The sequence below is a fragment of the Procambarus clarkii genome, chromosome 33 (genome assembly GCF_040958095.1).
Source record: "Procambarus clarkii isolate CNS0578487 chromosome 33, FALCON_Pclarkii_2.0, whole genome shotgun sequence".
NCBI lineage: Eukaryota > Metazoa > Arthropoda > Malacostraca > Decapoda > Cambaridae > Procambarus > Procambarus clarkii.
Window position 1 is genome coordinate 15442902 of NC_091182.1, and position 24342 is coordinate 15467243.

At 44.7% G+C, this 24342-nt stretch overlaps 1 protein-coding gene across 1 annotated transcript in view; it reads right to left on the reverse strand.

The window, feature by feature from the left end:
• Positions 1–24342, reverse strand: part of LOC138370860 (uncharacterized) — a 300961-nt gene that overhangs the window by 153947 nt on the left and 122672 nt on the right. The window lies entirely within an intron of this gene.

The window sequence follows — 24342 nt, forward strand, 5'->3', positions numbered from 1 at the left end:
GGACCCTGATACGCCCACTGCCCCCTCCTCTGTCTCTTTGAGTTCTGTCCCGAAGGGTCCCCCCTCCTGGTCCTCTGTCTGGGGTTCCCTTTCTTTCTACCCAGTCTGTCATGTCCCCTGTGTCTTCTTCCTCGTCTCCCTCCGATCCTCCTTCCCATCCTTCTCCTCCGTCTATTGACTCTCCTCGGCCTGTCGATGCGGGCTGATGTCCATCACTCTCCTAACGGCCGTCGTGTATGCTCTCGTTCAGCTTCTGTTGAGACGCTGGAATCCATTGCCCAGTATGTAGTTGCTGGGACACCAGTCTCTTTAAGTTAGAAACATAAGCCTGGCTCCTCTCCTTCCTCCTCCCCGGCGGGTAAGAAGGCTTCGCTTTCTTCCTCGGCCCCTACTACTGACTCTATTGCTCCTTCCCTCCTGTTTCGGTGGTTGTGCTCCCTGTTCCTGCTATGGAGGTTTCTTTGGCCCCCGCTTCCCTCTCTGTTGCTGCCCTTGCTGAGGTGCGCTCCCCTCTTCCTGCTGCTGTCCTTGACTGCTCCTCTCCGTTGTCTCCTCCTTTTCCTCCTCCTCCTCCGGACCCCGCCCACCCACCTTTGGTCTGTTCTCCCGCTTCCTTCTTTCCATCTTTGCTCAGTTTACCCATGCCCCCCAACCCTGATTTTGCTGACCCTGATCCCGACCCTGATCTTCTTTAATGTGCTGTGTTGCTCTTTTGCCTTTGTTTCTTCCTTGTTCTCTGTTGTTGTCCTTTCTCTTCTCGTTGATGTCTATTCTTCAATGGAACGTTCAAGGTTATTACGCCAATTTCCTCGAACTCCAACTAATGATTTTGGGGTTTTCACCCCTTTGTGTCTGTCTCCAGGAGCCGATGCTTGGTGCTCGTCCTGGTCACTTTCGTGGCTATTCCTTTCTCTCTTCCCCCCCCCCCCCCAGCTGTTGCTGGGGCTCCTAGCTCTTCTGCTCTCTTGATTCGCTTTGATGTTCCCTTTGTCCCCTTATTTTTTCCTTCGCCTCTCCATTGTTCTGCTGCTCGTATCATTGTGGGGAAATGGTACACTGTTTGTTCCATTTATCTCCCCCCGAGTGTCCCGCCTTCTCTTCCTGATCTGAAACACTTATTGGACTCCTTGCCGGAGCCTGTGCTCCTGCTGGGTGATTTCAATTGTCGTCATTCCCTTTGGGGTGATGTTCTGACGAACACCCGGGGTCGCCTTCTTGAGCCGTTAATCCTCTCTTCTTCCCTGTCTCTTCTGAATTCTGGTGAGCCCACGCATTTGAACTCTCGCCCTTTCGCCAAAATGGCAGCTCCCGACCTACTCCTATTGCTGTTATTACACACTGTACACACGTTATATATACAAGTATTTACATTTGTGTTCACCATAGTGAATCACTAAGCTGGTATGGTGAGTGCAGTCAATAAAAGGTGGCCACACACAGTCAGAAGACGACGCTACCACCCTCCCTCCCACAGCATTACTCCTCACTCCATGGAGCACAATGCTAAATATCACCACAATCCTGCTATTATCAGAACCTTGGTCAGTTTTATCACAGTCAGGGGGGCTTCAGTAATAATACCATTGCTTAATAATAGCAAGAACATGTATATTATGGCGTTTTTAGGCGATGCTGTGGTCACAAGCTGAACAGCAGTGCTGTGAGCTTATGCTGCGTGCATCAGGCTTGGTAGCTGACTCAATACTGAGGCCCCTCACACCCTGAAATTTGGCCCACGATTTAAAAAAAAAAATGGCGTCTGTTTACAAGAGCCCTGATGAAGGTGTGGTGAACACCGTGTATCCGCGGGGGTGGTTTAAATCTTGCGCGGTACTCCAAAACATCATATGATGCCTAGCGCAAGTTACTGCAAGTCACTCAACGCATCATATGATGTCTTGCGCAACTAAAGGGTTAAAGTTTGCAATGACTTTCTGGTCCATAGGTTGGAGGAGTGGAGTGGTATTGGGAGGAAGAAACTTGATGGTGATGAACTGATTTTCGGGAAACTATACTTTTTGCATCTGTGGAAGATGTGCAGGAGCATTATTGAGTACAAGCAAGCCCTTGAGTGGCAACTGCTTCTCTTCAAGATATTTTCTCACTGAAGGGCCAAAAACATCATTGACCCATTCAGTGAAGAATATTCGTGTGACCCAGGATTTCTTATTTGAACCTCCACATCACATTCAGTCATGCCTTGTACACTTTACACGCCTTGAACACGCGTGGATTTTCTGAGTGGTAGACTAGCAGCGGCTTAACCGTGCAATCGGCACTTACATTGGCGCAGAGCACGAGAGTAAGCCAATCCTTCATCGGTTTGTGGCCAGGCAAAGATTGTTCCTCTTGTGTGATGTAGGTCCTCTTTGTCATTTTCTTCCAAAACAGGCCAGTCACATCACAATTTAAAACTTATTGGGGCAAGAACTCCTCTCTAGCAACAAAATCCTGGAACTTTGGTACAAATTTCTTGGCAGCAGCTTTATCAGAGCTGGCAGCCTCCCCATGTCGCACAACACTGTGGATACCGCTTCTCTTCCTAAATTTCTCAAACCATCCACAGCTTGCCTTAAATCAACCTGTTCTCGCAAATTCGTAAAGTCAGTATTGACTTATTAACTACGTGCATAGGTGATATACTAAACATAATAGATACCCTTAAAAAGCTTCATAGAAAACACCGACCTTACCTAACCTTGTTAGTATGTTAAGATAAGCATCTTATTGCTTCGTAATTACAATTATTACTTAACCTATACCTATAATAGGTTAAGTAACAATTGTAATTACGAAGCTATAAGATGCTTATCTTAAGATACTAACATGGTTAGGTAAGGTCGGTGTTTTCTATGAAGCTTTTTAAGGGTATCTATTATGTTTAGTATGTCACCAATGCACTTATTTAACAAGTCAATGTTTGTCGGAAAATCCGACACCATTTAATATCATACAGACAGATAATAATAGCTGCTGTATTACCAACAAGTTACCCATAGAAAACGTAACTTGTAGTGGAATTACCGTCTATAGAAAACGGGATATCATCACCACATACTATTATAATTCACCAGCTATTTTGCTGGGAATTATTCTTAAATACATTAGTCTTTGGACTTTACCATCATAAAAACATCTCATATAAATTAACTTAATTATCAATATTAAAGTAGAGTAAATGTGACCCTTCTATCACTTTCTGAAATGTGGACAATGTAAGCCAGGCGTGAGGGAGGAAGGGGCAGCCATTGTTGTGTCACCTCCGAGACGTGTGGAGCAAATTCGGCTCCTATCATTCTGGACAATGTCGGCCAGTAACGTCAATAGTATGGAGTGTTAAACAGTCATTGATATACGAGACCAGAGGCTCACACGGGAGCAAATTCGGCTCCTGTTAATTTTACTTGGACGTAGTGTTATGGATACCAAAGGTGTACCATCTGTCAACACGCTGTCAACAAATCAAGTTAAGTGTTCTTTCCGAAACCCATTATTTATCATTGGTGGCCATTAATGTCATTATATAGGGTGACCCGGTTAGATCACATGGAAGCCTCAAACTAAAGGTAATTAAGCCAGGTCTTCATGTTCCATGTACTGTTTTCTCTGATATACTTGTCATATATAGGTATCTGGCTTCACAGCTAGCGCACTTTTGACAGGTCAAGACGAGGATGCAAGATTTGTGCACCAGTTACTGGGTGATATGGAAGCTACCTCAAAGAGGATAATTTGGTGTCTACACCCTAGTTATACCTGGTGGACTAACCTGCTGTACTATAAGATAAGGAACCTTTTCAATGTATGTAGCTATTACTGTAGTTTGATTGGCTGCATATATATTAATTTAATAAACCCCCCCTAATGTGTAGAGGATCGATTTGTGAGATTAAGAGATTATTGCAGAAATACAGTCCACTTATCATTATACAAATTGCTATCGAAGTATATAAATTAACGTAAATATAAATTCATATAAATTAAATAAATATAAATCTCACAGGTCGGTTCCCACAATGTTGACTTTACGAATTTGCGAGAACGGGTTGCTTAAATATCTCCTCCTCTTCAGATGACGCACCTGGTGTCTTCCTGACAAGGTCCACATACAACTTCTTGGCCTTTGCACAAACTAGAGCTTCAGAGACACTATCACCATATAATTGCCTTTCATTCATCCAGAGCAGCAGTAACTTTTCAACCTCTTCTAGGATTTTTGGATGTTACTTGGTAACCTTCGTAACTCCTTTAGCCACCTCAAGCGTCTTAAATTGTTCCTTCCTCTTCAAAATGATACAAATTGTTGATGAGGACCTGCCATACTCCCTGATGAGATCAGTCACAAGGACACCACGCTCGTGGTTTACTATGATTTCCTTCTTCACTTCCACGGTAATTGTCGCTTTCTTCCCCTTCCCAACACTGACTTTAGCAAGCAGCTTCTTTGGCGACATTGTGCGTTGCAAATTGTAGTCACAAAACCACAAAAAAAAAAAAAAAGCGCAAATAAATCCAGAGGGTTGCTTGTCGTGAGCGATACAACAATAACACTGGCATCGGAGGCGTCCGAGAATTTGCGAGAACCCGCGAGATGCTAGGAAGCACCATGTGGTTTTGCTCGTTAATAGAGGTGAAGCTCGTCAATAGAGACAAATTTGCTGCAAGTGGCTTGCTCGTTACTCGAAATGCTCATAAATAGAGCCGCTCGTTAATCAAGGTGCCACTGTATTTGCATATTTTCAATTTGAGAACTATCTCTTGGTCATATATTTTCTGAAAAGTTTAAGTGGCAGAATCTCTTCCCCTACTTCAAACGTTTTTGTTTTTCTGGCTATTGTGATGTTCTTTACTCTTTCTATTACATTCCTGATTCATACTTGGAGAGGGTTTTGAGAGTTCCTGTACTCCCCGAGCCCAGCCTGGGGCCAGGCTCAACTTGTGATAACTTGGTCCAACAAGCTGTTGTATGGAGCAGCCCACAGGCCCACGTATCTATTAGTACCCGATTGGTCTGGCACTTCTGGCAAGAACTTACCTAAATGCCTCTTGAAGACATCAACCTTTGTTCTGGCAATATTTTTAATGGTTGCTGGGAGAGTATTGAACAGCCGTGGCCCTCTGATGTTTAGTCAGTACTCTCTGATTGGGCCTATGGCACCTCTACTTCTCACTGTTTCTATTCTCCATTTCTTCTTGTATCTTTTGCTCCAGTATGTTGTTATTCTACTGTTCAAATTTGGGACCTGGCCCTCCAGTATCTTCCATGTATATATTAACTGATACCTTTCTCGTCTTCTTTCCAGAGACAAGAGCTTTCCTTTCAATTTTGAGAGGTTTGAATCGATCCCAATAATTTAATGTTTTATCGTTTCTATACGTGTCATATAGGTTCTCTGTAATCCCTCTATTTCAGAAATCTCTCCTGCTCTGAAAGGGAAAGTGAGTACTGAGCAGTACTCAAGACAGGACAGCACCAGTGATTAAAATAGTACAGTGGTACCGTCGTTTACGCATTTAATCTGTTCCCAGGGATGATTCATCAATCAAAAATTTGAAAATCAAAACAAATTTTCACATAAGAAATACTGTAAATTAAATTAATCCATTCCACACACCCAAAAATATTAACTTAAAAAAACATTTTATACAGAATACTACTCATATTTTGTACTATAGTATATCTTAACTTTATTGGGGACTCTTTTTGGTGTAAGGAAGACGATGAGGAGGATAAGGTATACCACTAGGACCTAACTGTGCCACACTGCTTGTCTGTCTTACTAAGAGTCTGTTTATAGACACTTGTTTTTTCCCTACGTTTTGACACTTGTCTATAGCGAGACATCACATCTCGTGTTTTTGCTTTATCATCCTCCTCACAATTGTTTTCTTAGGTTGAACTTTACCACTGAATTTCTTGGGACCAATGACACGATATATAATTATTACTTTTATGTTCAGAAACCAAAAAAACAGAAAAACAATGAAATTCTTCACAAAGATTTCAAGCGCAGTCGTCACTGGTAAACTTCAAGGCGAGAGACACTGGTAAACTGAGGCATGCCTTGCCTGCACCCAGCCTGATATATGAAATGCAGCCTGGTTGATTAGGTATTCTTCAGAGGTGTTTGTTGAGTTCTTTCTTGAACACTGTGAGAGACTGGGCAGTTATGCCTTTTATGTGTAGCGGGAGAGTGTTGAAAAGTCGTAGGTGTTGAAGAAAGCAACATAAAAAGTCCGTGATGTTGATGGAGTACCTATTGGACCTCCGCTTTTCAACAGGGGTATTTTGCACATCCTGCCATGCCTACTGATATCATGTGATGTAATCTCCATGTTCAGATTTAGAACCTGTCCCTCTAATATTGTCCATGTGTAGATTATTATGTATCTTTCACCTGTGCTCTAGAAAATAGAGATTTAGAACTTTAAATTGGTCCCAATAATCATGATTGAACACAACAAAAAAAACAGCGTTGAATATAATGAAACACCATTTTCTGGGTGAGACCCAGAGGCTCCCTGGCATCCCTCCCTCCCTCCAGTCGACGGTGTTTTTGCCTAAGAACTGCTGGTTGGATCGCCGGCGCGAGGGTCTGGGGCTACCCCTTCCCCATTCTGGGGAGAGGGGGGTTGCACAGACAGCAGTGTGGCAACATGATGACATCGTGCTCGTTTGCTAATTTTCATTGGGGAGTTCTGTCCAATCATTCGGCTTTCGGTAGCAATATTTTCACCAGAATAGTGGTTTGTTTTGGGGCACTTTTTCTGGGTGCCAGACCCAGTCAATGGCAAACATAGAATGCTCCCAACCACACGGGGGTTTCTATAGGCCATTACTCCTCGTGCCTCTCAGAGAGGGCCAGGTTCTGGCTCGTGATTCCTGGTATGCAAGAACTGCATGCACTTTGATAAAAGCTAATAGTTACATATCAGCCTGGATAGCTCCGGGGAGCCTCTGGGTCTCACCCAGAAAATGGTGTTTCATTACATTCAACGCTGTTTTTTTGTTGGATATTGCCTCCAGTTGTTGGGTTGGGAAACTTCAGGCTCTTTTCCAGAGGGAGGAGTTTTGCTCTTTTAACCCTAGTGGTTAGTTTGTTCATATGCAGCCATCTCTTTTTCTGGTAAAGAATGAGCCAGTGGGCTTCTGGAAAGGTCATTTAGTGATTGATGCTTTGATGGCTTTGCTGGAAGTGCCTGATCTGTTATGGCTGGTGAATGCTCTTTGCCACCTGTTTCTTTGGTTTTCTGTTCCAAGGCTCTCATTTCTCAAGTTGTCCACAGTCAGGACATCCAATCTAGCCAACCTGAAGTTTACCATCAGGCCCATGATGTTCATTTATATCACAGACATCTTTTGTTATATATCTTGGAATGATATATGGGCTCATGGGTTTTTGCATTCTAACAAGAGTGGTAGTGGCACGGTATTTAATAATGTTCCTGGGCCTAGCCAGTTATGTGTGGCTTTGAGTTGTGTAACCTGGCCTAATTTCTCCTTTGCCCTGCATGCTGTCTCCTATTCTTCTTCTTGTTAAGTCCCTTCATGTTCTCCATGGATAGTTAACTTTTGGGAGCCACAAGGGGCTTCCTCCAGAATCCCAGTGTTGAATGTAATGAAGCATTAATTTCTGGAAGAGCCCCGGTGACTCCCTGACTCCCTCTCTCCAGGTACATTGGTTTATTATGGGTTTGTTCTTCAGGTCCATAACTGACTGGGATAGCTGAGTGATGGCCGGGTCAGGGCCACCTAGTGGTGGTCACTGGTACTAACTAATGAGTTCATGCTGGTTTTAGTGAATCCCTTGTTCTATGGATGGTTTGCAGACATCGTTTGGTGGTTGAGAGATTTAATTTTCTGTGTACCCTCCTGTAAATCTGCATTAACTTGCTGGTAAGGTTGTCACCTTCTCTCTGCATCTCTTTGAGGGGGAACAGATTCTTGGTTGTGGTCCGTAGTAGGGCAAACAGAACTAAAAGGTCACATCAGGTCACTGATGTGACCTTTTAGTATGAAGCAATCTCAGAAAGATAGCTTCAGGGAGCCACAAGGGCTACTCCAGAAAATGGTATTTCATAACATTCAACACTGGGGTTTTTTATTACATGTCATCTAATTCTCTTTATTTTCTTTCTCCTTCTTGGCATCTATTTTTTTTAACCAGTTCACTGATGTAATGAATCTCCTCGTGGGTAGTTGTTTTAATTTTTCCCATGATGCTTCCATTCCTTGATCTATTAACTCCCTTCAGGTGGTGTTTTGCAATTTCACTCTTTCTATAATAGTCTCCTCGTGGGTAGTTGAGAAAGTCATTGTCCTGTAACTTTATATAGGTTTCTGAAATTGTATTCTATCTTAGAATATTGCAGTCACATGAAAGGGCTCCAGAATTTGTATTACACATTGAACATTTACATTAACCTGTCTCCAGAATTTGCATTAACCTGGTAACGTTTATATTACCAGACTACAGAATTTGTATCATCCAGGTAACATTTCTTTCATGGTAGTTAGTCTTGGCTAGGCCTAAATGCTGTTATTATTCATGAACAGTAATTATTTTTGAACTGTTATTTACAAGGATATCTACTTTTGATTAAATGTTATAATAATAATAATAATTATTATTATAATTTTTTTATAATAATTGCCAGATATGGAAGTAGCCAATATCAATTTGATTGGCAATTCAACCTGCACATCTAAAAATAAATTAAGTGGTGACATTTTGTTATGTTCTGAACCATTGTGAAGACTTGGTAATTATCTAGGATGGACTGAAATGTCATAACTATCTTTATTTCAGATATATGGGTTGGGTGTCTATTTTCAACCACATTATTGTGACTTGCTGTTTGCATTTACTTTGCAGTTGGATGTATTTTGATGGATGCAAATAATGTGGCTTTTGTTTATTACTAATTTTTATTTATAGATAGAACAAAGTGTAATAGTCGACAATTACTTATGGCCCTTTAATTATTACATAGAACTTAACAGTTCTCTCTACATACAAGGTCGCTGTAATTAAATTTTTAATTATTAAAAAATTGTGCTTAATGTAACATTGTTTATTTATACTTGGAGAATTTGTCAGTATATCACCCAAAAACAAATTGTCATAACTTTCATCACTTGGGCTTGATAGCAAAGTAACACTTGAACTACGATGGTCCAAGTGTTTTGGAACCATTCCTTCATCTCTTCATATTCTAGCTCCTTATCCTCATATCCCTGGGTGCATTCTTCACATAATTATATGCGCGTAAGGAAATTGTCAAGCAATGATAAATGAAATTAAAACATTGATGATGAAATTATTTTAATATATCAGTAATCCCATTACTAATTAACTCTTAAATGATGCAATATATACTTATACAATGGAAGTAACTGTCACAGAATGGTGCACATCGTACATATACGATTGCAAGTCTAGCACACAATTTTAAATGCCCCATGATGGATAGGGGCAGCTATAGTCCAGCCATGACAAATAGTAAACAGACTCCATCTTAGAAAAAATTGTGGGTAACATTCCTGGGTCTAAGAGCCTCGGTAATAAGTGAGTAACCAAGGCTGGTTTTCACATCATGAGCTAACAGCACTGTTGTTCAGCTTGTGAACACGGCATCGCCTAAATATGTAACAATATACAGTATATGAACCTGCTATTATTTAGTAATAGTATTACCCCTTTAACTGCACAACACATCATATGATGTATTGGAGTACTACGCAAGATTTAAACGGCCCACGGATACACGGAGTTCACCATACCTTCATCAGGGCTCTTGTAAACAGACGCCATTTAAAAAGAAAATCGTGGGCCAAATTCCCGGGTGTGAGGGGCCTCAGTATTGAGTGAGCTACCAAGCCTGATACACACAGCATGAGCTCACAGCACTGCTGTTCAGCTTGTGAACACAGCATCGCCTAAAAATGCCATAATATTCATGTACATCCTATTATTTAGCGATGATATTATTACAGAAGACCCCTGACTGTGATAAAAATAACCATACCAACTTGGTGGTTTGTTATGGAGAACATGAATGTAGATATCCCCTCCCTCATTATCTACCATCCCTTCCCTCATTATCTTCCATCCCCTCCCTCATTATCTACCATCCCTTCCCTCATTATCTTCCATCCCCTCCCTCATTATCTTCCATCCCCTCCCTCATTATCTTCCATCCCCTCCCCACATTATCTTCCATCCCCTCCCTCATTATCTTCCATCCCCTCCCTCATTATCTACCATCCCTTCCCTCATTATCTTCCATCCCCTCCCTCATTATCTTCCATCCCCTCCCTCATTATCTTCCATCCCCTCCCTCATTATCTTCCATCCCCTCCCCACATTATCTTCCATCCCCTCCCTCATTATCTTCCATCCCCTCCCTCATTATCTTCCATCCCCTCCCTCATTATCTTCCATCCCCTCCCTCATTATCTTCCATCCCCTCCCTCATTATCTACCATCCCTTCCCTCATTATCTTCCATCTCCTCCCTCATTATCTTCCATCCCCTCCCTCATTATCTTCCATCCCCTCCCTCATTATCTTCCATCCCCCTCCCTCATTATTTTCCATCCCTTCCCTCATTATTTTCCATCCCCTCCCTCATTATCTTCCATCCTCTCCCTCATTATCTTCCATCCCCTCCCTCATTATCTTCCATCCCCTCCCTCATTATCTTCCATCCCCTCCCTCACTACGTTCCTCATAACATGAGAACAGCAGGTGATGGAGGAAGGAGCTACTAATGGGGTCGAGGGAGCTACTATAGGGGTCGAGGCCTGGCTACTCAGACATATCTGTCAGCGCCTGCTCGCAGATGCTAGCTGTGCATAATTCATAAATATAACTATATTTGTTTAATTAACAAATAGGAAACTATAAAACATGTTATTGATTCAAATATGTATAGTTATTTACGTAATATAGTAAATATATACAAATATTTATAGTTATTTATTTATACAAATATTTATAGTTATTTATTTATATACAAAACATGTATAGTTATTTACGAAAATTAACATATTTTGGCATAAATATTTTACAACTAAGATTACAAAAATTAATAAAGTATGGGGTGAGAGGTTTGGCACCATCGCCTTGGTCAGCAATTCTGCCCTCCACCTTCCTTACCACCACCCCTCTCCCTGCCTCCCTCAACACCACCCCTCTCCCTGCCTCCCTCAACACAACCCCTCTCCCTGCCTCCCTCAACACCACCCCTCTCCCTGCCTCCCTCAACACCACCCCTCTCCCTGCCTCCCTCAACACCACCCCTCTCCCTGCCTCCCTCAACACCACCCCTCTCCCTGCCTCCCTCAACACCACCCCTCTCCCTACCTACCTCAACACCACCACTCTCCCTGCCTCCCTCAACACCACTCCTCTCCCTGCCTCCCTCAACACCACCCCTCTCCCTTCCTCCCTCAACACCACCACTCTCCCTGCCTCCCTCAACACCACCCCTCTCCCTACCTCCCTCAACACCACTCCTCTCCCTGCCTCCCTCAACACCACCCCTCTCCCTGCCTCCCTCAACACCACCCCTCTCCCTACCTCCCTCAACACCACCACTCTCCCTACCTCCCTCAACACCACCCCTCTCCCTACCTCCCTCAACACCACCCCTCTCCCTGCCTCCCTCAACACCACCCCTCTCCCTGCCTCCCTCAACACCACCCCTCTCCCTACCTCCCTCAACACCACCACTCTCCCTACCTCCCTCAACACCACCCCTCTCCCTACCTCCCTCACCACCACTACTCTCCCGGTCTCCCTCAACACCACCCCTCTCCCTACCACCTTCAACAACACCCCTCTCCCTGCCTCCCTCAACACCACCCCTCTCCCTGCCTCCCTCAACACCACCACTCTCCCTACCTCCTTCAACACCACCCCTCTCCCTACCTCCCTCACCACCACCCCTCTCCCTACCTCCCTCAACACCACCCCTCTCCCTACCTCCCTCAACACCACCCCTCTCCCTCACCACCACTACTCTCCCGGTCTCCCTCAACACCACCCCTCTCCCTACCTCCCTCAACACCACCCCTCTCCCTACCTCCCTCAACACCACCCCTCTCCCTACCTCACTCAACACCACCCCTCTCCCTACCTCCCTCACCACCACCCCTCTCCCTACCTCCCTCAACACCACCCCTCTCCCTACCTCCCTCAACACCACCCCTCTCCCTACCTCCCTCAACACCACCCCTCTCCCTACCTCCCTCAACACCACCCCTCTCCCTACCTCCCTCAACACCACCCCTCTCCCTCACCACCACTACTCTCCCGGTCTCCCTCAACACCACCCCTCTCCCTACCTCCCTCAACACCACCCCTCTCCCTACCTCACTCAACACCACCCCTCTCCCTACCTCCCTCAACACCACCCCTCTCCCTGCCTCCTTCAACACCACCCCTCTCCCTGCCTCCCTCAACACCACCACTCTCCCTACCTCCTTCAACACCACCCCTCTCCCTACCTCCCTCACCACCACCCCTCTCCCTGCCTCCCTCAACACCACCCCTCTCCCTGCCTCCCTCAACACCACCCCTCTCCCTACCTCCCTCAACACCACCACTCTCCCTACCTCCCTCAACACCACCCCTCTCCCTACCTCCCTCAACACCACCCCTCTCCCTACCTCCCTCAACACCACCCCTCTCCCTACCTCCCTCACCACCACTACTCTCCCTACCTCCCTCAACACCACCCCTCTCCCTACCTCCTTCAACACCACCCCTCTCCCTGCCTCCCTCAACACCACCACTCTCCCTACCTCCTTCAACACCACCACTCTCCCTACCTCCTTCAACACCACCCCTCTCCCTACCTCACTCAACACCACCCCTCTCCCTACCTCCCTCAACACCACCCCTCTCCCTACCTCCCTCAACACCACCCCTCTCCCTACCTCACTCAACACCACCCCTCTCCCTACCTCCCTCAACACCACCCCTCTCCCTACCTCACTCAACACCACCCCTCTCCCTCCCTCCCTCCCTCACTACCACCACCAATACTCTCCCTACCACCCTCACCACCACCCACAACACTCTCCCTGCCTCTCCCCCTCAATGCCTCCCTCCATCAATCACTGCCTCCCATTCCTCTCGCAAGGCCTTGGAGGTCGGAGGCGTGTTGCCACGTGAGGGGCCGCCGATGCCAAAACAAACTCAATACCGACCTTCGGTAATATCGACCGCCAGACTAGTATATGAGGGTCCAGATACCGATCTCCAAAACCGGTCATTATTACCGGCAGATTGGTATAAAAGAGGCCGTTAAATTGAGTGGATACTGTATATATATATATATATATATATATATATATATATATATATATATATATATATATATATATATATATATATATATATATATGTGTGTGTGTATATCACGAAAATAAACACGTGATTAAAAATGTGACAATGTCAGACCACGGAGGAAAAATGAAACAGGAATTTCCTTAAGTACTTTCGTATATTAATATATATATATATATATATATTAATATTATATATATTAATATATATATATATATATATATATTCGTATAATATATATATATATATATATATATATATATATATATATATATATATATATATATATATATATATATATATGTCGTACCTAGTAGCCAGAACGCACTTCTCAGCCTACTATGCAAGGCCCGATTTGCCTAATAAGCCAAGTTTTCCTGAGTTAATATATTTTCTCTACTTTTTTGCTTATGAAATGATAAAGCTACCCATTTCATTATGTATGAGGTCATTTTTTTTTATTGGAGTTAAAATTAACGTAGATATATGACCGAACCTAACCAACCCTACCTAACCTAACCTAACCTATCTTTATAGGTTAGGTTAGGTTAGGTAGCCGAAAAAGTTAGGTTAGGTTAGGTTAGGTAGGTTAGGTAGTCGAAAAACAATTAATTCATGAAAACTTGGCTTATTAGGCAAATCGGGCCTTGCATAGTAGGCTGAGAAGTGCGTTCTGGCTACTAGGTACGGCATATATATATATATATATATATATATGTCAGACTCCGTGGTCTGACATTGTCACATTCTTAATCACGTGTTTATTTTCGTGATATACACACATATATATATATATATATATATATATATATATATATATATATATATATATATATATATATGCAAACAAGCCTGAATGGTCCCCAGGACTATATACAACTGAAAACTCACACCCCAGAAGTGACTCGAACCCATACTCCCACAACTGGTATGTACAGGGACGCCTTAATCCGCTTGACCATCACGACCGGACATAAGGAAGTGATAGCCGAGGCTATATGAACCACTTCCCCGCCGGCACTCGGATGGTAATCTTGGGCATAGCATTTTATCAAATCACCTCATTCTTTGGGGCACACGTGAGGAACACAAATGCAAACAAGCCTGAATGGTCCCCAGGACTATATACAACTGAAAACTCACACCCCAGAAGTGACTCGAACCCATACTCCCACAACTGGTATGTACAGGGACGCCTTAATCCGCTTGACCATCACGACCGGACATAAGGAAGTGATAGCCGAGGCTATATGAACCACTTCCCCGCCGGCACTCGGATGGTAATCTTGGGCATAGCATTTTATCAAATCACCTCATTCTTTGGGGCACACGTGAGGAACACAAATGCAAACAAGCCTGAATGGTCCCCAGGACTATATACAACTGAAAACTCACACCCCAGAAGTGACTCGAACCCATACTCCCACAACTGGTATGTACAGGGACGCCTTAATCCGCTTGACCATCACGACCGGACATAAGGAAGTGATAGCCGAGGCTATATGAACCACTTCCCCGCCGGCACTCGGATGGTAATCTTGGGCATAGCATTTTATCAAATCACCTCATTCTTTGGGGCACACGTGAGGAACACAAATGCAAACAAGCCTGAATGGTCCCCAGGACTATATACAACTGAAAACTCACACCCCAGAAGTGACTCGAACCCATACTCCCACAACTGGTATGTACAGGGACGCCTTAATCCGCTTGACCATCACGACCGGACATAAGGAAGTGATAGCCGAGGCTATATGAACCACTTCCCCGCCGGCACTCGGATGGTAATCTTGGGCATAGCATTTTATCAAATCACCTCATTCTTTGGGGCACACGTGAGGAACACAAATGCAAACAAGCCTGAATGGTCCCCAGGACTATATACAACTGAAAACTCACACCCCAGAAGTGACTCGAACCCATACTCCCACAACTGGTATGTACAGGGACGCCTTAATCCGCTTGACCATCACGACCGGACATAAGGAAGTGATAGCCGAGGCTATATGAACCACTTCCCCGCCGGCACTCGGATGGTAATCTTGGGCATAGCATTTTATCAAATCACCTCATTCTTTGGGGCACACGTGAGGAACACAAATGCAAACAAGCCTGAATGGTCCCCAGGACTATATACAACTGAAAACTCACACCCCAGAAGTGACTCGAACCCATACTCCCACAACTGGTATGTACAGGGACGCCTTAATCCGCTTGACCATCACGACCGGACATAAGGAAGTGATAGCCGAGGCTATATGAACCACTTCCCCGCCGGCACTCGGATGGTAATCTTGGGCATAGCATTTTATCAAATCACCTCATTCTTTGGGGCACACGTGAGGAACACAAATGCAAACAAGCCTGAATGGTCCCCAGGACTATATACAACTGAAAACTCACACCCCAGAAGTGACTCGAACCCATACTCCCACAACTGGTATGTACAGGGACGCCTTAATCCGCTTGACCATCACGACCGGACATAAGGAAGTGATAGCCGAGGCTATATGAACCACTTCCCCGCCGGCACTCGGATGGTAATCTTGGGCATAGCATTTTATCAAATCACCTCATTCTTTGGGGCACACGTGAGGAACACAAATGCAAACAAGCCTGAATGGTCCCCAGGACTATATACAACTGAAAACTCACACCCCAGAAGTGACTCGAACCCATACTCCCACAACTGGTATGTACAGGGACGCCTTAATCCGCTTGACCATCACGACCGGACATAAGGAAGTGATAGCCGAGGCTATATGAACCACTTCCCCGCCGGCACTCGGATGGTAATCTTGGGCATAGCATTTTATCAAATCACCTCATTCTTTGGGGCACACGTGAGGAACACAAATGCAAACAAGCCTGAATGGTCCCCAGGACTATATACAACTGAAAACTCACACCCCAGAAGTGACTCGAACCCATACTCCCACAACTGGTATGTACAGGGACGCCTTAATCCGCTTGACCATCACGACCGGACATAAGGAAGTGATAGCCGAGGCTATATGAACCACTTCCCCGCCGGCACTCGGATGGTAATCTTGGGCATAGCATTTTATCAAATCACCTCATTCTTTGGGGCACACGTGAGGAACACAAATGCAAACAAGCCTGAATGGTCCCCAGGACTATATACAACTGAAAACTCACACCCCAGAAGTGACTCGAACCCATACTCCCACAACTGGTATGTACAGGGACGCCTTAATCCGCTTGACCATCACGACCGGACATAAGGAAGTGATAGCCGAGGCTATATGAACCACTTCCCCGCCGGCACTCGGATGGTAATCTTGGGCATAGCATTTTATCAAATCACCTCATTCTTTGGGGCACACGTGAGGAACACAAATGCAAACAAGCCTGAATGGTCCCCAGGACTATATACAACTGAAAACTCACACCCCAGAAGTGACTCGAACCCATACTCCCACAACTGGTATGTACAGGGACGCCTTAATCCGCTTGACCATCACGACCGGACATAAGGAAGTGATAGCCGAGGCTATATGAACCACTTCCCCGCCGGCACTCGGATGGTAATCTTGGGCATAGCATTTTATCAAATCACCTCATTCTTTGGGGCACACGTGAGGAACACAAATGCAAACAAGCCTGAATGGTCCCCAGGACTATATACAACTGAAAACTCACACCCCAGAAGTGACTCGAACCCATACTCCCACAACTGGTATGTACAGGGACGCCTTAATCCGCTTGACCATCACGACCGGACATAAGGAAGTGATAGCCGAGGCTATATGAACCACTTCCCCGCCGGCACTCGGATGGTAATCTTGGGCATAGCATTTTATCAAATCACCTCATTCTTTGGGGCACACGTGAGGAACATATAGCCTCGGCTATCACTTCCTTATGTCCGGTCGTGATGGTCAAGCGGATTAAGGCGTCCCTGTACATACCAGTTGTGGGAGTATGGGTTCGAGTCACTTCTGGGGTGTGAGTTTTCAGTTGTATATAGTCCTGGGGACCATTCAGGCTTGTTTGCATTTGTGTTCCTCACGTGTGCCCCAAAGAATGAGGTGATTTGATAAAATGCTATGCCCAAGATTACCATCCGAGTGCCGGCGGGGAAGTGGTTCATATAGCCTCGGCTATCACTTCCTTATGTCCGGTCGTGATGGTCAAGCGGATTAAGGCGTCCCTGTACATACCAGTTGTGGGAGTATGGGTTCGAGTCACTTCTGGGGTGTGAGTTTTCAGTTGTATATAGTCCTGGGGACCATTCAGGCTTGTTTGCATTTGTGTTCCTCACGTGTGCCCCAAAGAATGAGGTGATTTGATAAAATGCTATGCCCAAGATTACCATCCGAGTGCCGGCGGGGAAGTGGTTCATATAGCCTCGGCTATCACTTCCTTATGTCCGGTCGTGATGGTCAAGCGGATTAAGGCGTCCCTGTACATACCAGTTGTGGGAGTATGGGTTCGAGTCACTTCTGGGGTGTGAGTTTTCAGTTGTATATAGTCCTGGGGACCATTCAGGCTTGTTTGCATTTGTGTTCCTCACGTGTGCCCCAAAGAATGAGGTGATTTGATAAAATGCTATGCCCAAGATTACCATCCGAGTGCCGGCGGGGAAGTGGTTCATATAGCCTCGGCTATCACTTCCTTATGTCCGGTCGTGATGGTCAAGCGGATTAAGGCGTCCCTGTACATACCAGTTGTGGGAGTATGGGTTCGAGTCACTTCTGGGGTGTGAGTTTTCAGTTGTATATAGTCCTGGGGACCATTCAGGCTTGTTTGCATTTGTGTTCCTCACGTGTGCCCCAAAGAATGAGGTGATTTGATAAAATGCTATGCCCAAGATTACCATCCGAGTGCCGGCGGGGAAGTGGTTCATATAGCCTCGGCTATCACCTTCCTTATGTCCGGTCGTGATGGTCAAGCGGATTAAGGCGTCCCTGTACATACCAGATGTTGTTGGGAGTATGGGTTCGAGTCACTTCTGGGGTGTGAGTTTTCAGTTGTATATAGTCCTGGGGACCATTCAGGCTTGTTTGCATTTGTGTTCCTCACGTGTGCCCCAAAGAATGAGGTGATTTGATAAAATGCTATGCCCAAGATTACCATCCGAGTGCCGGCGGGGGAAGTGGTTCATATAGCCTCGGCTATCACTTCCTTATGTCCGGTCGTGATGGTCAAGCGGATTAAGGCGTCCTGTACATACCAGATGTTGTTGGGAGTATGGGTTCGAGTCACTTCTGGGGTGTGAGTTTTCAGTTGTATATAGTCCTGGGGACCATTCAGGCTTGTTTGCATTTGTGTTCCTCACGTGTGCCCCAAAGAATGAGGTGATTTGATAAAATGCTATGCCCAAGATTACCATCCGAGTGCCGGCGGGGAAGTGGTTCATATAGCCTCGGCTATCACTTCCTTATGTCCGGTCGTGATGGTCAAGCGGATTAAGGCGTCCCTGTACATACCAGATGTTGCTTGGGAGTATGGGTTCGAGTCACTTCTGGGGTGTGAGTTTTCAGTTGTATATAGTCCTGGGGACCATTCAGGCTTGTTTGCATTTGTGTTCCTCACGTGTGCCCCAAAGAATGAGGTGATTTGATAAAATGCTATGCCCAAGATTACCATCCGAGTGCCGGCGGGGGAGTGGTTCATATAGCCTCGGCTATCACTTCCTTATGTCCGGTCGTGATGGTCAAGCGGATTAAGGCGTCCTGTACATACCAGGTTGTTGGGAGTATGGGTTCGAGTCACTTCTGGGGTGTGAGTTTTCAGTTGTATATAGTCCTGGGGACCATTCAGGCTTGTTTGCATTTGTGTTCCTCACGTGTGCCCCAAAGAATGAGGTGATTTGATAAAATGCTATGCCCAAGATTACCTATCCGAGTGCCGGCGGGGGAAGTGGTTCATATAGCCTCGGCTATCACTTCCTTATGTCCGGTCGTGATGGTCAAGCGGATTAAGGCGTCCCTGTACATACCAGTTGTTGGGAGTATGGGTTCGAGTCACTTCTGGGGTGTGAGTTTTCAGTTGTATATAGTCCTGGGGACCATTCAGGCTTGTTTGCATTTGTGTTCCTCACGTGTGCCCCAAAGAATGAGGTGATTTGATAAAATGCTATGCCCAAGATTACCATCCGAGTGCCGGCGGGGAAGTGGTTCATATAGCCTCGGCTATCACTTCCTTATGTCCGGTCGTGATGGTCAAGCGGATTAAGGCGTCCTTGTACATACCAGTTGTGGGAGTATGGGTTCGAGTCACTTCTGGGGTGTGAGTTTTCAGTTGTATATAGTCCTGGGGACCATTCAGGCTTGTTTGCATTTGTGTTCCTCACGTGTGCCCCAAAGAATGAGGTGATTTGATAAAATGCTATGCCCAAGATTACCATCCGAGTGCCGGCGGGGAAGTGGTTCATATAGCCTCGGCTATCACTTCCTTATGTCCGGTCGTGATGGTCAAGCGGATTAAGGCGTCCCTGTACATACCAGTTGTGGGAGTATGGGTTCGAGTCACTTCTGGGGTGTGAGTTTTCAGTTATATATATATATATATATATATATTTATATATATATATAGAGAGAGATAGAGAGACAAGACAAGACAAGAACATATCGATGCCAACACAGAAGACAATGTCCAACATAATAGGCCAATTACACTGGATTAATCTTTGTGTTTGGATAGGAGATGCCTCGTATGGGCCAATAAGCCTTCTGCAGCCTCTATGTTTCACCTCACATTTATCCCTTATGTATCCCCCCATGTTTTCACCTCTATTGTATTATCACCTGACCCAGTGCGGGTATAAAATCAACTAGTATTGTAAGATCTGATCACTTGAGAATGAACCATGGAGGTTCGAAACGTGCGAATTATATAAATAAGTGTAATACACTCTATAGTAAATCACTTCTTTTCTTCACCTTAAAAGTACGAAAATGAGTTTTGGAGAACTCCTATTTCAATTAAGCCCTGATGCTAAGAAAATAGTTAGAGGGATAGAAGCCCTAAACCAGAAAATAATAAACTCAGAATATGCGGTCATATTCAATGAAACATGTTTGAAAGAAAACCTGCTGCCAGTATACACCAATATATATATATATATATATATATATATATATATATATATATATATATATATATATATATATATATATATATATATATATATATATTGGTAGCAGTCTTTCCTGTAGACATATATTATTAAATATGACCGAAAAAGTAAGATTAATAATTCTAACACGAATTTTCTCGATCTTTCGTACGATTCTTTTCACTGTTGGTGGTAATTCAAAAATCAATTCTCCAAAATTCATTTTTATTTCTAGTCTGACGCGACACTTGAGCGCGTTTCGTAAAACTTATTACATTTTCAAAGACTTTAGTTAACACATACACAACTGAATAGAACTTATACATCGTCGATTTGTTTATATCTACATTTGAGTGAGGTGGATGGGGTGAGGTGGTATTTAATAGGGTATTAAGTTCATCAACACGAAACAATGGGTATTGAATGGAAGTGATTGTAGAAAGCCTATTGGTCCATATTTCTTGATGCTTCTATATTGGAGCAGAGTCTTGAGGTGGGTAGAATATAGTTGTGCATTAATTGGCTGTTGATTGCTGGTGTTGACTTCTTAATGTGTAGTGCCTCGCAAACGTCAAGCCGCCTGCTATCGCTGTATCTATCGATGATTTCTGTGTTGTTTACTAGGATTTCTCTGGCGATGGTTTGGTTGTGGGAAGAGATTATATGTTCCTTAATGGAGCCCTGTTGCTTATGCATCGTTAAACACCTAGAAAGAGATGTTGTTGTCTTGCCTATATACTGGGTTTTTTGGAGCTTACAGTCCCCAAGAGGGCATTTGAAGGCATAGACGACGTTGGTCTCTTTTAAAGCATTCTGCTTTGTGTCTGGAAAGTTTCTCATGAGTAGGCTGGCCGTTTTTCTGGTTTTATAGTAAATCGTCAGTTGTATCCTCTGATTTTTGTCTGTAGGGATAACGTTTCTATTAACAATATCTTTCAGGACCCTTTCCTCCGTTTTATGAGCTGTGGAAAAGAAGTTCCTGTAAAATAATCTAATAGGGGGTATAGGTGTTGTGTTAGTTGTCTCTTCAGAGGTTGCATGGCGTTCCACTTTCCTTCTTATGATGTCTTCGACGAAACCATTGGAGAAGCCGTTGTTGACTAGGACCTGCCTTACCCTACAGAGTTCTTCGTCGACTTGCTTCCATTCCGAGCTGTGGCTGAGAGCACGGTCGACATAAGCGTTAACAACACTCCTCTTGTACCTGTCTGGGCAGTCGCTGTTGGCATTTAGGCACATTCCTATGTTCATTTCCTTAGTGTAGACTGCAGTGTGGAAACCTCCGCTCTTTTCCATGACTGTTACATCTAGAAAGGGCAGCTTCCCATCCTTTTCCATCTCGTAAGTGAAACGCAGCACGGAACTCTGCTCAAATGCCTCCTTTAGCTCCTGCAGATGTCTGACATCAGGTACCTGTGTAAAAATGTCGTCAACATACCTGCAGTATATGGCCGGTTTCAAGTTCATGTCGACTAAGACTTTTTGCTCGATGGTACCCATGTAGAAGTTCGCAAACAGGACACCTAGGGGAGAACCCATGGCGACCCCATCTACTTGCTTATACATGTGCCCATCCGGGCTCAAGAAGGGTGCCTCTTTAGTACAAGCTTGGAGTAGTTTCCTTAGGATATTTTCTGGTATGTCAAGAGGAGTACAGGCTGGATCACGATACGCTCTGTCGGCTATCATCCCGATTGTCTCGTCCACAGGTACGTTGGTAAACAGCGATTCTACGGCCAACGAGGCTCTTATCCCTGTGGCCCGTGTGCCCCGCAGTAAGTCATATATATATTAACAGAATTTCCAACTCCACTTTCCGGGCCATCTCACTCGGTCTGGACATAACATGACAGTTTATACCCAGATTTAGGAGAGTGACTTGGTCCTCAGTGAGGTTAATTCCTGCAAGGTTCAGGAAGCCATCTCTTGGTCGTGGAATTGCCATAGGTCCTCCATATAACGTTATTAGTTTCTTGATAATCCTTGTTTCAGTGCTGAGGTGTTTCACCTATGTCGTTGGACGAATATGTCGTTGAACGACATATTCGACCTCGAGACACAAAAGAAGGTCACTACCAAAGATACCTTACAAGCAGAACTTATTGCGGAAGGAGGAAAGAATCGAGGCAATTACAGAAGCACCATACTGTACCCCGAGCTCAAAGCGGCAGCTAAAAGCCTTCGTGAGAACAAGGAGATAGTTGTCAGGAGAGGTGACAAGTCGACAATATACGTCATTCTTAAAAAAGACGAATATCTGGCGAAAATGAACCTCATACTCTCTGACCAAACTAAATTGCAAAGGGTAATGATGGACACTACAGCCGAATTGAAGGCAAAGGTCAACAAACTGATCGAAACTGTGAACGCCAAGAAATCCGGACTCCACCTGCCAAAGATTATTGGGGAATATAAACCTGGATATGCGTATGGAAATGTCAAGACGCACAAGCCTGGAAACCCACTTCAGCCAATCATTAGCCAGATACCCACACCCACGTACAGACTGGCGAAGCGACTCAACGGCCTGCTGACTCCTTATGTCCCTTGCGCCTTCAGCCTGAAGTCTCCAAAGGAATTTGTTGACTTACTGCGGGGCACACAGGCCACAGGGATAAGAGCCTCGTTGGACATAGAATCGCTGTTTGCCAACGTACCTGTGGACGAGACAATCGGGATGATAGCCGACAGAGCATATCGTGATCCAGCCTGTACTCCTCTTGACATACCAGAAAATATCCTAAGGAAACTACTCCAAGCTTGTACTAAAGAGGCATCCCTTCTTGAGCCCGGATGGGCACATGTATAAGCAAGTAGATGGGGTCGCCATGGGTTCTCCCCTAGGTGTCCTGTTTGCGAACTTCTACATGGGTACCATCGAGGAAAAAGTCTTAGTCGACATGAACTTGAAACCGGCCATATACTGCAGGTATGTTGACGACATTTTTACACAGGTACCTGATGTCAGACATCTGCAGGAGCTAAAGGAGGCATTTGAGCAGAGTTCCGTGCTGCGTTTCACTTACGAGATGGAAAAGGATGGGAAGCTGCCCTTTCTAGATGTAACAGTCATGGAGAAGAGCGGAGGTTTCCACACTGCAGTCTACACTAAGGAAACAAACATAGGAATGTGCCTAAATGCCAACAGCGACTGCCCAGACAGGTACAAGAGGAGTGTTGTTAACGCTTATGTCGACCGTGCTCTCAGCCACAGCTCGGAATGGAAGCAAGTCGACGAAGAACTCTGTAGGGTAAGGCAGGTCCTAGTCAACAATGGCTTCTCCAATGGTTTCGTCGAAGACATCATAAGAAGGAAAGTGAAACGCCATGCAACCTCTGAAGAGACAACTAACACAACACCTATACCCCCTATTAGACTATTTTACAGGAACTTCTTTTCCACAGCTCATAAAACAGAGGAAAGGGTCCTGAAAGATATTGTTAATAGAAACGTTATCCCTACAGACAAAAATCAGAGGATACAACTGAAAATTTACTATAAAACCAGAAAAACGGCCAGCCTACTCATGAGAAACTCTCCAGACAAAAAGCAGAACGCTTTAAAAGAGACCAACGTCGTCTATACCTTCAAATGCCCTCTTGGGGACTGTAAGCTCAAAAAAAACCAGTATATAGGCAAGACAACAACATCTCTTTCTTGGCGTTTAACGATGCATAAGCAACAGGGCTCCATTAAGGAACATATAATCTCTTCCCACAACCAAACCATCGCCAGAGAAATCCTAGTAAACAACACAGAAATCATCGATAGATACAGCGATAGCAGGCGGCTTGACGTTTGCGAGGCACTACACATTAAGAAGTCAACACCAGCAATCAACAGCCAATTAATGCACAACTATATTCTACCCACCTCAAGACTCTGCTCCAATATAGAAGC